This window comes from Sminthopsis crassicaudata, chromosome 2, assembly GCF_048593235.1.
Source record: "Sminthopsis crassicaudata isolate SCR6 chromosome 2, ASM4859323v1, whole genome shotgun sequence".
Lineage (NCBI taxonomy): Eukaryota > Metazoa > Chordata > Mammalia > Dasyuromorphia > Dasyuridae > Sminthopsis > Sminthopsis crassicaudata.
The window spans coordinates 10,764,445-10,781,172 of NC_133618.1; positions in this window are offsets into that span (position 1 = coordinate 10,764,445).

Below are 16,728 nucleotides of genomic sequence, written 5' to 3' on the forward strand. Positions count from 1 at the left end.
TTTCCATTCCTGATATTCCTGGTGCCTATTGCATCCCTTCATTTTGTCTGTAACTTATTCCCCTAAATAAATCTATTTTTTGCCGATGAGAATTGCCACCATAAATTTGTCACATGTTCATTTTAAAATAGGAATCGCTCTCCTGAATTCATCAGAGACGTTGTGTTGACAGCACCAAACAACAAAATATTGGGGATCCTGTTAAATGAAATCAATAAGTATTGAAAAGAATTTGACTTTCCTATCCAGTATACTGTAAGAACCATATCAATGAAGACCACCTCTTGGCCAGATGTGTATTTTGTATTGTCTCAATGTGTATTTTGATTGACAGGCATAAAGTAGTTCTAGTAAATGAATCTTGTTGAGATACTAGATATTATCAATGAGTTTCATAAGCAAATGGTAAGGATGAGTAAACTGGATTGCATTTGTGAAATCAAAGAATCAGAAATAAAGAACTGAAAGGCAAACTACTAAATCCTCCTACTCATTTTTTTTCATATGAAGAAACTAACACTTGGGAAGGCTTAGTAACTTGTCTATGATTTTTAAAAATAACCCCCAACTTCGTCTCTGAGTAAGGCACATATTTTTAACAGTATTCCAATTATATTTTCATGACTATGAGTCATGAATACTACAGTTCAATAAGTTAAAGATGAAGGTTATCCAAAGGACTATTTAAAGGTTCATGGTGGGTAGGTTTAGGAACAACACATCATTAATCTCATATAAAATGAAAGAAATTGTATAAAGAAGAGATTATTTTCAACATTTATGATTCTATGGAAAGAACAATAGATGAATTGATAGAAATCTCACAGGCTCTATTGTTATCCATGGAATTTCAAGAAGTATAGGGGCAGAGACCTGAAATGTTGTATGGATCTGAGCAAATGATCCAAAGCAGAGTCCTCAAACTATGGCCTGCGGGCCAAATGCAGCCCACTGAGGTCGTTTATGTGGCCCGCCGGGTTATGGCAAAATCAGACCAGAAGTGACATGTGACCTAAACTCACATTAGCAACACACACTTCTGGCACTGGGCTGAGGTTCATAGTTTTTGTTTTTACTATAGTCCGGCCCTCCAACAGTCTGAGGGACAGTGAACTGGCTCCCTATTTTAAAAGTTTGATCTAAAGGAAGGCATGAGCCAGAATCACAAAGATGATTTTTATCACTTGTGATTTGTATCAGTGGAAGAAACATGCAATTCAGAGATATTAATTCTTCCATGCATTAATGTACTTTGATTGTAATTTCAGAAGTTTCCACCAGGAGAGCACTAGTGCTTTCATTATGAGTCCAAAAAGCCAGTCCTGAGCCATAAGAGTGGTTAATTTCAATTTATTGGCACACATTTCTCCTAAATTATTTTTAATGAATGGAAAACACAATTCTTTATTAAAATGGTGAAGCATTTCAACCTTAAAGGACTTTATATTTTACAAAAACAGAGACTATTATATTTGAATGGGACTCCAGTGATCATTAATTCAACTGCATCATTTTGTAGAAAAGGATACTGATCCCTTAAGTAGAAATTTCATTTGTCCATGGTCAATTAGTTAATGGCAGATCTCTTTGAGAATTGACATCCTGAACAAAATCATAGATTTAGAACTAGAAGGGATAATAGAGTTTGATGAGTATAAACATCTCATTTTATAGATGAAGAAGCTAAAGCCCAGAGAGGTCAATCAAAGTTTAGTGCCACACAGATAGAAGCAAAAATGGCAGGATTTGAACTGAAGGCCTAGAAAGCCAAATTTAATCATCTTTCCACCATGCAATAGTGTGTATTGGATCACATATGATGAATTTAAACAAAAAGAAATAAATTTCTTCAAGGCATCTACAGAAAGCACAGTGTGAAGGAAGAATTTACTTTCAGTATCCCCTAAGTGGACACTTTTCACAGAAGTACACCCAGAAAAACTACTCCAAAGTCAAGAAAACCCTGAGGGTCAACTGCCCTTTAAAAACTATGATGTTTTAGTCCTCTATTAATGTTGTTATAAGCTAGATGGCGAACCTATTATTTCAAATAAATTAGAGGCATCTGAGTGGCACTGTGATTAAGATACCAATCCTGGAATCAGGAAAACCTGATTTCAAATCCAGCCTCAGACACTTACTAGTTGTGTGACCCTGGCCAAGTCACCTAACCTCTGTCTACCTCAATTTCTTCAATTATAAAATAAGAGTACCTATTCCCCTAGGATGTTGTGAGGATCAAATGAGATGAAGTAAAGCACTTAGTCATATGGTAAATGCTTAAGTAAAGCTTCTTTTCTTCTTTTAAATTACATTTCCTCAAACATTATTGAATATAATGTAATGAGAACTTCACCCCCAAGATTACTTCCTTAACAATAGGACAAAGTGGAAACTTAGAACCCAGTACTCTATCATTTTCATAGATACCCAAAGGAACCGGTACAATCTGGGCATACTTGTAGTGGGCATGTGCAATTAGGATGGTTATATATCCTGGATAACTCATACCCTTTAATAAACAAAGATGATGGTAACCTCTGATGATGTAATCATAGTACTCTCTTCTGGATGTAATGTGGTTTCTGGAAGCTTCACCTTTTTCTGAATAAATTGTTTGTGTTTTTAAGTCCTATCCTTTCTTACTTTCAGAGACCCACTCTTAATTCTGGACATCCCCACTGGCTTTCCAGTCAACAGGATGCTCTAATGCTATTTTCTTGGCTTCTACTTTTCATGGCCACCTTTTGGCCATATCAGCTGCCACTGGATAATTTACAGTGACTAGAAAGCCATTTACTGATAATGTGAGGAGGCAGCTGATTAGTCATGGTGGTGCCTAATGAGTTGCCACAACAAGAGAGACACAATCTTTGTTCCTTTGCCCCCCTAAATTATATGTCACTCTACCAGTCACTTTTAATTCTACTCCAAGTCTCTCTTCTATTGCCATTAGTTCCCTTTGAAGCTTCTTCATTGGAATTCCCCTGTGATCCCTCCAGCAACAATATTGAAACAAGCTCAATACCAGTGGGAGGAGATGGGACCTCAATGTGAGAGTCATGCAAAAGTCTAGAAATTTTCATAAGTGAAATTATCATCATCTGCTTTGGATTCCAAGCAATTTATCCTTATTCAAGAACCAATCCAGATTCCCTTTAACCTGCAGACAAGTGAATCATCCTAGGAAAGCATTGGAGGTATATAAGTCCCCTCTAGGAAACATGATAATTGCACTTGCAACAGAAGGTGACATAGTATATATCAACAAATGGAGAAGGGCCAGGAATACTGAAGAACTCATTCTTAGAAAGCCTTAGGGACTAAGAAAATTAGCCAATGCCAAGATGCCTCTCAAAGCTTTCTACTTCTTATGGGGCCTTTATAATAACAGATGAATAGGGTTATTGAATGTGTGGTATCCCTTTGCTGAAACAATCAGTGAAGTGGGCCTAATACTTGTTTATCTCCACAAATGTGAGATTTCTGTTCAGGACTCTGGACAGCGGGCCCCTTGCCCTGGTTGCTTCAGCACCACTGACAGCACCTGGCTGCTGTCAGGAAAAAGACTAAAGAGCTTGGTTACATCACTGGAGGCCTTATGTCACTGGAACCTAGCCAAACACAGCAAACAGCAGGGCAGTGGGCCTATGCCAAGCTGAGCCTTCACTTAGCAGAAGTGTATCAGATGTAAGGTGTGAAGTATTGAAGAATTAAGGGAGCTAAGACCTGAAGTTGTTATGCAACAGGCCAAAGACTCAATGTCAGATTTATCAATTAGCAGTATCTATAAAATATCTACTATGTTCTAGGTAGTGTGCTAGGAGTTGAGGAGAGAAGGGAAAATGGAAAATGGAAACAAGACTTACCTTCAAAGTGCTTTTTGAGGGAGATGAAATATATGTTTGAAGTATGTACAAAATATATACAACAAAATTGCTAGTCACTGGCATTTATAAGGTACTTTAAGGTTTATAAAGCCCTTCATAATATCTAATTTTATGCAACCAACATCCTTGGGAGACAAGTGCCATTCTTATCCCCATTTAGCAGATAAAGAAACTAATGCAAACAGATTAAGTGACTTTCTCTTGAGTCATACAGCTGGAAAGAGCCTAAAGTCAGATTTCCACTCAAGTCTTAAAGACTCCAACAGCAGTGCTTTATTTCCTATATCTCATAGCTGTTATTTATAATAATGTTTAAAATTCATAAAGATAGCATTATTTATGCTAGTTATTTGGGGGATAGGAGATATTAGTAGCTGGTAAGAGGGGAAAAGGGAAGTAAAGTAGTAAATAAGCATTTATTAAACAACTACTATATGCCAGACATTGTGCTAAATACTGTATAAATAATTTAATTGAGAAGGTGGTATTAGGATCCCCATTTTAGTTGAGGAAGCTAAAGCAGACAAGGGTTCCCAGTTCATTTAACTCATAAGTGACTGTCAAGATAATAAGACAATGAAGCAGGATACAACTTAGAATTCATGACTAGATGATGATGATATTGACAATAAGTATACCAATTTCCCCAAAGATTTTTCCAATCCCTTCGAATCAGAAGATCAATGATAGGATGATGCTTTCCTATAACATACAATTATTCAGCCTCTAATTTATAGTCTCTAGGAAATGGCCATGATTTTAGTACTTATAAATCCTCCCTTTAATAAGTAGCACTTCAGTTCCACCACTAATTCACATGCACACATCTTCCTATTTGTCACCCCTGTATACATCCAGAAAATCCTCTAGCTCTTCATTCTCACTGGTGAAACTGGCTTTTAGTAGCTGAAAATCATAGCCAACCCAGGGGTTCCTGCCATTTTAACAAAGATAAAAACTTTCAAATTCTAAAGGAATGAATCATTAAGAGGAATTGCAAACATCACCCAGTAGTAGGTTGGAGGGAAGGGGTTAGAGAAAGGTGAAACAGAACATTCCCAGGTACCTAACTCGTTTGTACAACTGCAGGTGTCTGGCTACATACATGGAAACAGTAGGCTTGGAATCTGATTGCAGTGTATTTTGATGTAAAGCACAGCAGCATGCATGGAGAGAAAGGGACACTTCAGGAAGGCAGGATTTCTGATTTGCTCTAAAATATCAAGTAAGGTACTTGCCCTTTTAACAGCTCATTGTTCTTCAGCTCCAGACAGAGGTGGTCCTGCGTTCTGGGGGAGTGGCCCTGCTACCCCGAATCTCATAAAACAAAGAGAAGCCCGCAATGCTCAAAGGCACACTGCCAATCATAACAGAATGCAGATCTCCAGTGAGGGCATCTATCTATCTGCTGCAGTTAAATCCAATTCAACAAGCTTTTGCAAGCACCTCCTTCCCTCACTTCACCTGCTAAAGTCCTACCTAAGGATCTCAGTGCTTTACTGATGGATCAGCTTGGATAACAGTCTAAGTAGTGTTCAAACAAGACTTTGTCAATTTCTTTTCTTTTTTTCTTCTAAGCTGTCCATGTGTCTATAAAATTATATAGATATGTGTGTATGTATCAATGTATGTATATGCAATACATAAAGAACTGGAGTAGGATCACAAGGTAATTCTAGCTTCTGATCTGTTTATATTTGTTTATATGTTCTCTTTAGATTTGTGTTGTTGGGAAATAGCTCAGATCGTAGGGGCAGGATTAGGAGAAATGGATAGAAATTGCAAAGACATAAGTGAGGCTGGATAAGAAGAAAAACTTCCAAATAATCAGAGGTAAACAAAAGTGCAAAAAGGCACCTGGAGAACCTGTGGGGATTATCATCATTGGATTTTGGGGGGTCAGAGGATGAATAGTCTATATCAGGGTATGTTATTGTGGAGATTACTTTTAGGATCTGATTTTGAGTAAATGGGGCCAAACTATATTTATGTTAGTTTATGAGGTTTACTTTCAAATTTAGATACCAATAGGATAATTTTCAACACATATATGATGATACCCCCACTTCAGCCTTCCCCTGGTATCTCTTTGTGATGTGAAGGTGACCTTGTGTTCTTGAAGACTGTATCCCAAAACAGCAAAGATGCCCAGGTTATCCACTGCATCCTGAGCCATTGCCAGTCATCTTGACTTTCACCTTACCATTAGGCTTCAATGCCTTTAGAAATGAGAATAAAGCTGATGACTTTGCACAACTCTGTCTTACAAAAATCTCATTCACATGCAATTCAAGACATCATCCCATGATATCATTGGCTTTCTTCAAAAATAGAGGAAAAACAACATAACAACAACAACCCCAAAATCCAAGTAAGTGGAATAGCTTGGAGAGAAGCTCTGGTTATTCTGTAAACCCATTGTCTGAAGGTCAGCCTAGTTAAATTTTAAAAGGCTAGTAAGAAAAGAGATTACCTTCATTATTGAAGTGCCACAGTTCACAAAGACTACCTACTTGGGTGTGAAACTATTCCAGTTAACATCACCAGAGGGAGCAGCCACACAGAGGTAGAATAGTACAGTAGAAGACAGGATACATTTGGTATGCTGAATTTAGTATTATGGCAACTGAGTTTTAACTCTAGCTCTCTCACTTAAATCCTGTGTGACCTAGAGCAAGCCTCTACTTATAGTTCAGCCTCAGTTTCACCATTTATCAGGCTGAATGATCTTTTAGGTTACTTTTAGTTCCTTATTTTAGATCCTAGCAGAAAATACATTATGTATAAACTAAATTAAGAAACTGGATTAATAGTGAGGACTAGTTTGACTCTGCACTGCTTTTTTTGGAGAATACTGTCAGGTCGCACTTGCAATATTTCAAAAACATGGCAAAACATGGAACTAAGAGAAAACTTCAATCGTGAGTTTTAACGAGATTATTAGGGAAACATTGCTCATCTTCTCACAAAACCTTAGACATAACCATACTTTTTCACTTTCATATTCTGTTTTGAGGAACTATGAATTCATTTGCAGTGAGTGTTATACAGTACTCCTCAAAATGTTGTGATGTTCATTATAAATAATAAAAAATAGAAAATCATTGAATTTAAAGAAAAGGATCACTATTTAACTTTAGAACAGTTACTTTAGCTGGAATCTCTGGGTCTCAATTTTTATTTCTCTGTAAAATGGGGTGATTTGACAAGATGATCTCTGTGTTTCCTTCTTGCTTTAAGAAAACAGGATTGCATCAGGGCACATTTGACCCCAGAAGACTTGGCAGCTTCCGAAGATACCTCTTTAGGTTAGTCATCATATTTAAAATTTGACCTCTGGAGGTCAGGATTCAGAAATAAATAACTGATAAGAGTATAAGGTTCATTCTATAATTTTATAATACAAGTTGGCAAGAAACTCTTGGCTAATTGGGATAACCAAGCGGATCTTATTATATTATAAGAGCACACCCATCCTCCTGAGTCACCTTTTTTAAGCTTCTCTTGTCATATTAAGACTTGGACAATTCCTCCACAATAGAAGCCAATCGAGTGGAATTTATGAGAAATAGGAGTATCCATCAATCTCTTTTATTTATGCTTATTAAAAACTCCAAGACATTTGGCAATCAATGAAAATTGATTCACTTATCATTTTATGCTGTTACACGTGCTTCGACTGCATTATGAAGCATACCATATGATGATGTCTTGCATCATTTCAAATAGGTTTCAGCTGTATTATGGCTAGATAGAAGTGGAGGGGAAATCCAACATTGCATATATTTGCTTTGGACCCTGGATAATCATGATAATGGCAATGGAAGTGGTGGGAGGAAAACCTAGTACAGTGGAAAGAACACTACTAGAATCAGAGAATTCAGGTTCAAATCCCTGTTACTTCATACTTGCATTATCTTGAGCAATAGTCATTCAACCTTATTTGGCTTTTATTTCTTCATCTGTAAACTTACAGATGTTGGAATAAATAGCTTCTAAATCTCCTTGATGTTGCAGCTTTTCTATGATGAAGTCACTTCTTCAGTTTTATTATCTGTTCAAAGAGGGGATTAAACTACATAGTCTGTAAGTTCTCTTCTAGATCTTTGAGCCTATAGGACTAAAAGGACTTTGGAAAAAAGAGGAAGACAGTCACATGTGACTACTTCTTCACCTGCAGAACGATTGAGTATACCCAAAATGAAATAATTGTGTTTTTTTCAGGAAAGAAATGCTGCAGCTGGAACCCAAAGCACTGTCTCTTCCAAGCTCTTGCTTAGATCTGATTGTCTTTTCCATTGTTGAGACTGTTTCTGCTGCATGTGCCACATTCATTCTTAGCCTTTTTACACAGTTACACATCTCACTTTGTTTCACTCCTATATATGCAGAAATCGATCCTCTCTTCTCTTTTCCTCATTAGTCCCCAACATAATCAGCATGCCATAGCCTGCTCAGTTACAACCTTCATTGAACTTCATAGCCTGTCCAAAACCTGGAAACGATCAAGGGATATATTATACAGAAATCTTACCTTATAAAATCCCATTTAATTAATATATGCAATGTTTATAAAATTGGTAGTTTCTATGGTTACAAGAGACCTAGCTGCATGTATATAATTAGACGCTACCATTCAGAATCCTTTTAAGTAATTCCCTTGAGGAGATAAAGGGTCAAAGGATATGAACACAGAGTTTTCAAAAAGCACTACAGATTATTAAGAAATGTGTGAAAGATTTTTCCAAAACAATAATATTAAGTGTAAGTCAAACATTTGAGTGAATACTTCATATTCAGCAACCTGGCAAAGATGACCCAAAAGGGCATTAATAAATGTGGAAATTTAATTGATGATGATGTGAATTTGTCTACCTACTATGTAAATTAATTTATAATTTTGTGAAAAATGACTAAACTGTACATGCCCTTTGTCTTGGAGATTCCACTTATAAGCATATTTTCATGAAATGAAATAAAATGAAATGTCCACTTATACCAAAATAATGATGGAAAGTTATTTGTACTAGGTAAGAACTGGAAAGAAACTAAATTGATATTGACTGGTGAATGTTTAAATCCATTGGAGTATTATAAATAATGAAATATCATTACATTATGAAAAATGGAACATTAAGATATTAAGAGCACAAGAATCTTATATGAAATGATACAGAGTAAACTAAGGAAAACTATGTCCAGTTTCCAATGGGAAAGAAATATAGTAATTAATAATGATAATGATCATTATCATCACCACCCCAACTACAATAATCATAGCATTAAAGTTTGTAAAGGTTTAGCCTTGCAACTCTCCTGGGAAATAGGTATTGCTATTATTCACATTTCACAGATGAGAAAACTGAGGCATATAGAAGTCATGACCTGTTTACCCTTGGTTTAAGGTTCTTTTCACTAAACTGCCCAGTTGCCTCTAAATGGGCAGAGGTAGGGGCAAGAGAAAGGAAATGTTTGTCTATGTAATTATAATATGAAAGATAAAATAATATGCAATGTGTATGTAAAAATATAATACATAATAATAAGTATTGTGGCCCCATACAAGAGATGGAAAATGCCTTTCTCTCTCTTTTGTAAAGACGTGAGAGATTTTGGATGAAGAACATTGCATTTACTGCCAGTGTTGGTTGATGAATTAATAAGTTTTGTGAAACTTCTCATCCTCCTTTTTGGTTAAAAAGAATATGAGTGACTAAAGAGAAGAAATATATGATGAAATGAAGACAAACTAAAATATGATTTTAAAATTATATTTTACATATTATAATCAAGAAGGCTCAGTTTCCTCATCTGTTAAAAGGGCATGATAATAGCCCTTATTTACCTTCAAAGATTGGTGTGAACATCAAATAAGATAATAGAAAAAGCACTTAGCAAATCGCCCAACCCTAGATAAAGGCAAACTCAATTATTTCTGTAGAAAAGTCAGAGTGATCTTGTGGATGAATGCCTTAAACTTTGAATGTGAAGTTGAACCCAATTTTGCCACTAATAACTATGTGACATAGGCAAGTCATTTCCCTCTTCTGTGCCTCAATTCCTTATCTGCAAAAGCAAGAGGAGGTTTCAGCTGTAAATGCCATGGTGCTATAAAAATGCTTTCTTGGTTATCCCCAATGAGCTAATTATTATATATTTTTTTTCCATCTAGAACAATTTACACTATGGGTCACCTCCTACTTGATCCTCTCTCCATCTTATTACACATGTACACCAGTACACCATGACAAGCTTGTTACCTCTCTCTAATTTTATCTTGGTCACTAGCTTCCTCTTCACTTCCCCTAAATGCAAATGGACATCATGGTCAATCTTCATTCAAGGAATATAGATCAAATTTTAGGAACTGTTGGAAAGTTGGAAAGAATCATAGAGATTATCTAATCCAAGTTCTCATATTATATGTAGACAAATGTCTGGTTATGAATATTTCTTCTGGCATGAACTACTTGTGTGGTTCTAGGCAAGTCATTCTACCTTCCTAAATGTCAGTTGAGAATCATCTACAAAATGAAAGGGCAGCTGGGTTGCTCGGTAGATAGTGCCAGGTCTAGAGTAGGAAAATCTGAATTAAAATCTGATTTCATACTCTAAACAGTTGAGTGACCCTAGGCAAGTCACTTAACTTTGCTTGCCTCAGTTTCTTCAACTCTTAAATGGAGAGAAATAAAAAACATGAATTTGAACAGACTTTGGGAAATAGTGAAGGAAAAAATGGCATCATCTGTTGGGGTCACAAAAAGTCAGAGATGACTAAACAACAACAGCAACTATAAAATGAGGGGATTAGATTAAAAAGTCATTTTTATAAGATTCTATTTGTATCTTTGTACTTTCATAAATGCATTATCATATTAAGATAACTCCCAGGTTTATATCCTTCACCCTGATCTTTCTGTCTAGTTTTAAATCTGAGGGGCAGCATGGTTCAGTGTCATTGTGTAAATAACACTGGGCTTAGATTTGGGAATAATGAGTGCAGCTCATCACACAGAAGTGTGACCCTGAGCAAGCCTCCAAACATCACTCAGTTTCCTCATCTGTAAAATAAAAAGGTTTAATTCAAAGATCTTTCCTGGCTCTCAATCCATGATTATAAGATCTCTCTGATCCACTGAATCATGTAGCTGCTCTTTCATTTTATAGATGATTCTCAACTGATATTCAGGGAGGTACAATGACTTTTCTAGAGCCACACAGATATTTTATGCCAGATGAAACATTGATAACCAGACCTCCTGACTCTATCACATGAGCTTTGTTTATTAAATCACACCATATTCCACTCTATTTGATAAGGATATTGTGGGGGAAATGTTCTATAATACTTAAAGCAACATGAAAATTGGAGCAGTTATCACTATGGTAGGGGTTTAAATTACTTTGCTAGTATCTTTTGAAAGTTTGAAGAGAAATTGAAATAAATACACTTGGAGTAGAATAGGAAATTGAAGTATGCCCCCTTGTGAATTTTCATTTAGTAACAATAACAAACAACTCAAATGATTTCAATTCAATAAATAAGTAAAGAGAGACGTGATCTCAACTTACTTTTGGCCAATTCTTCCTTCAAAATGTCTCTAATATGTGCCTTTTTTAATGCATTCAGAGATCACCATCCTGATTAAAATCCATGCTCCTTTAAGGGGAGGAGCCTTCTGATACATTATGCAGATTCCAATCTTTCATTATTCTCAACCTGGTCATAGTACCATATCCAGTTGACTTCTGGAATCAAATGTTTCTGGAGGAGAAAGTGAAGCTGATCATCTTGCAAAATCATATCTCACTCAAATCCAATTCATTTTTATATTGTGATGTCACCTCCCTATTGTCATGCTCATCATCAAGGGCAAAAGACAAAAACAACATTCTTAATTCACACACCAAAAATCACTTTCCTGATAGAAAGTTTTTATGACATCATCATTCTATTCATCAACACTTTATTACTTTCCTATTAATGGCAAGACAAAATCCAAATTTTGCAATTTAACATTCTGGATTGCTTATAAACTTGTCTCAAGTATGTCTCTTACTCACTTTCTCTCCTCCCAATCCCAAAAGTTTAGTCATGTTCCACTGGAGAGACTTCCTACCTATAGGAGATCATGAGATCTGTGGAAATAGGCAAGTGTTCTCAGTTCAGTTGTTAAATGAGAAATTACTTGAGCCATTTTGCTGGCTAAGACTAATGAGCTAAGGCTCATTCTTTATTGTATCTTCCACATTGAATATTTGTTTTTCTTTAATCATTTTTCATTCATGTCCAGCTCTTCATGACTTCATTAGTAACCTCATCATTCTATGTGATTGCATCAGCTTTCATATTCCTACCTCATTAGTACCTGAGGACCTTTTATCTCTCTGATTGGAAAGCAAAGAGGACCTACCCAAAACTCTATTTAAAGAGCGCTCCCCCAGTCATCTCTTCATTTCCCAACCAGCTACGGTTCCTTAAACTACATCATGTCCCCATGCTGAGAACCTTTCTCATTTCTTTTCATCCTTTTTTATATATTGTCTTCTTTCACTAATTTGTAAACTTATTGAGCATAGAGATTCTTTACACTTCTATTTATATGTCCAGCATAATGCCTGGCACATAGTAGGTGCTTATTGCTTGATCCCACTGCTCTGGAGAGCAATATGTACATATCTTTGAATCCAGCAGTGTCTCTACTGGGTCGGTAATCCAAGGAAATCATAAAGGAGGGAAAAGGAACCACATGTGCAAAAATGTTTGTAACAGCCCTTTTTGCATTGGCAAAGAATTAGAAAATAAGTAGGTATCTATCAACTGGGGAATGACTGAATAAGTTTTGGTATATGAAAGAAATAGCATATTATTATTGTATAAAAAATTATGAACAACTTGATCTTAGAAAGGCCTGGAAAGATTTACATGAACTGATGCTGAGTAAAATAAGCAGACCCAGGAATACATTGTACATAGCAACAGCAAGGTTGTACATTGATCATCTATGAAAGACTTGGTTCGTCTCAGTGGTTCAATGATCCAAAGCAATCCCAATAAACTTTGGATGGAAAATGCCATCTGCTTCCAAAAGGAGAAATATGGTGACTGAAAGGGAATACTATATCACTTCTTTTTCTTATGTTTTTTTTTTTCTTTCATAGTTTTTCTCTTCTGTTCTGAGTTTTTTCTCCCTACATGATTCATAAGGAAATGTATTTTTTAAATAAATATACATGTATAACCAGAAAAAAAGTATTTTTAAAAATGGTTTATTATTTATTATTTTCTATGCAAAAAGAAGGCTTGATTTGTCTTACAGCTCTCAATTGCTACTTCTATTGGCATTAGATAAGCATGACATGATATGGAGCAATAGAATAAATACTGGATTTGGTGTCAGAAGATCTGCATTGAAAAAATATCCTGGTAACTTACTACCTGTGTAACTCTAGGCTCTAACTTCTCTGTTTTCTTCTTATAAAATTAGTGGTTTGGTTTCCATGGCCTCTGAGGGCTCATTCAGTTCCAGATTTATGACCTTATGTTTTCCTACTTCAAAGCCTAACTCAATCATTTACTACTCATCTGATATTGAGCTAATTGACTAATTTCTCTAGGCTTTTCTTTGCTCATTATAAAATGAAGACAAAGATGGACTAGGTAACCATTGGTGTCCCTCTCAGCCCCGACTCAATGCTTTAAAACACTATGCCTATGCTCTCTCTAGTCTCACTTTTTCATAGGAAAGTTCATTTTTTTGTCCTGTTCCACTTCAACACATTGAATTGGAAAGACCTGAAAGACCTGAGTTACCTGAGCCAGACTCTGGGCTGAGGGACTCACCCAGGTGAACAGTGACCAGGGAAGATATTATTGAGGGCAGATACAAAACCAGAGTCTTTTGAAAGTTGTATCATATGTATGACTAGTGAGAAGAGCTTAATTGGAGATCAAAATCATAGTCGTAGGGACCAAAAAAGTCTGAGTTGTACAGAATAATGAAATAAGGTAAAGGGGAAAATAAGATAGGGCTCAGGAGCTATGCAACCAAACTCCCAATTTGAAGGCGCCACCTTCGAGCAGAAAAAAGAGTGTTGGCTACTGTCCTGTCTTCCTTATCTCATGACAAGAATAATTTGAGCTTCTGATAATTATCATATTTGTTTCATACCAGGAGACCTGTATAATGGGTCACATTAAGTCCATACACATTTTAATATAGTCCAAAATATATTTAAAATGGTATAACCCACTGTGCTGATCAGGGATGAGAAGATTAAACAAATGGGGTCTGTTAAATTTATAAATAAAATTGATATTTCTTATTAGAGATACAATCTCTTTATCTCGATGAGTTTCTTGCCAAGTCCCTACAGGCATGCTTCAGTCCCTCACCCTTTTTCCCCTTCTTTTGATGGGATTGACAATTTTGTCAGAGTAGGGAGCTGCTGATGCAATTTGAAGTTGTAGAGAATGTTAGAAATTAAATCATAGAGATCCCCTTTGAAACCAAGTCTTCATTATCTTGGATAAGGCTATCTCTCCACAACTGCATGAGACTAACTCTTAAAAAGCCTTATTTCTGTGTGACTTGGCAAATCACTGAATCTCTCCATGTTCTAGGCCAGGACTTCTTAAACTTTTTTCCCCCACTCGTGACCCCTTTTCATCTGAGAAATGTTTATGTAACCCCAAGTAAGTGGGTATATAAATGAGGTATACAAATCAAATCTTTATTGATAATAAATCATAATTTCATGACCCCACATTCAGTTATGAGACCCCATATGAGGTCATCACTCACAGTTTAAGAAGCTTTGCTTTAGGTAACTCTCTAAAATTAAGTTGCAAAAGAGGATCTGACCTGAAATAATAGATGAAATTTCTTCACCTGAGAGTTCTTTATACCAATGAGATCAGAAGTATGTGGGTAGCTACCCATCACCCTCATCTTGGACTACCTTAAGATCATTTCTGGGGAGATTACTGTGGGGCCAAAGGAATATAGAAGGGAGGGGTGGCAGGCTTGAGATACATAGAAACGTTAGTGTGGCAATTAGAAGATAGAATTTCTAATCATGTTGTAACTTCCTTAGATCCTAGCTTCTTTAGTCTTATTATGGAGTATATAGCTCAGTTATTTCTCTGACATAGAAGTACAAATATTGCTGAAATATGAATATAACAAATATATCAAAGTATAGCCTAAAAAATCACTACTCTAAGGGGAGTATAAAAATGTGCTACTTGGGTCAAAACCCTGTTCACTCCACCATAGTTTCATTTCTGATGAGGTTTCCCTTTTTGAAGACTACTGCAAACGCAGTGGAAAATTTAGGATTGGTAGCCCTGAGTGAGTGTCTTATTCTGAATTATATTATTCAATTTTTATGGTTCAAAACTCTCTAAACTCCCACTTAAAGTAGCACAGGCAGTATTTTCCTTAGGATCATCACTTCTCTTATATTCAATAAGGTGTCACATTGTTCTCGGTCATGACAACCTTTCTCTTGACTGACATGAGAAGGGATTATCTTGATCTCAATGAGATCTGAAGGAACATAAGATTCTCATTCTGCTTCACTGTAAATAAAATAAAAGAGAATTAAGAAATCAGAAATCTTACTTAAGGTCTGAATGGAAACATAATCCTCTCCTTCAGGAAACAACCTTCATAATCGAAAAAGAAAAAGAGTCTTATATATTCTGGGGTTTCAAAAGCTTAATAGAAATTGTTGAATTCATCTTTCTCTGTGTGTGTTTATTTCAGGTAATTTCTTTCTCTCCCATCCTCCGCACATTCTGATAAATGCATGGCCATTCCTGGGTTCTCTGAGAGTTTTTCAAAGTTCTTTGCTGTCATTTCTCCACCCACACCTCGCTATTGTGCAGAAACTTTACTTCCTACTGAATCATTGCAGATGTCTTTAATAATATAAGAGTACCTAGTACTCTTTGTGAAAAATAAGTCAATCTATTCCCAAGGAATAGCTTGTGTATTAATATAAAACATCATACAAGTTACATCACATCTGCTTCTATGGGTCAATGAAAAACATGTTAGATATGGATTCATTTGAATCTTCAGTGGAAATACCACTTCTGGAACTTATTAATTGATCTAACTTTTATGAACCTTCATTATTTCTTCTGTGGAAAGGGGGTGAGAGATGTCATGGTAAAATAATGAAACCAAATAATTATATGCAATGGTTTATTTGACAAATAAATCTGATCCAAGGTTTTGAGGAGCTAAAAGCTTGATTTGTTATATGTTTATATGTGTATGTGTATGTTAATATATATTTTGGAGAAAGTAAAAAAGAGGAAACACAGGATTATCTGTGTTCTCATTGTTAGAGGGAGATCAAGACACACTGATGAGAGGAAGAGGAGTATTTTGTGTAGTTCTTTAAGTCAGGTCACCGTGGGAAGAAGTAGTATTCTTGTGATGCCTCCTAAATCAAATGACTTAAATGTAGGTGAAACTTAATTTCACAAAATGGTGGATAAAAGCCAAATAGAGTCAGTGCCGTTTTTTTGTTTTGTTTTGTTTTGTTTTGTTTTTAATGTAACAGAGATGATGTCACAGTGAAAACAGAAATATTGATGGAAGCTGTTACGTGAGTCTTCGACATCAGGGAAATTACAGGTCTGGAATAAAATAGGCAGCTTGATGGCCCAATACATAGAGCGCTGGTTCTGGAATTAGAAAAACCTATGATTAAACCTGACCTTAGATATGTATTAGTTGTTTAACTCTGGGCAACTCACTTCACCCTGTTTGCCTCAGTTTCCTCATCTGTAAAATAAGCTGAAGAAGAAAATAACAAACCA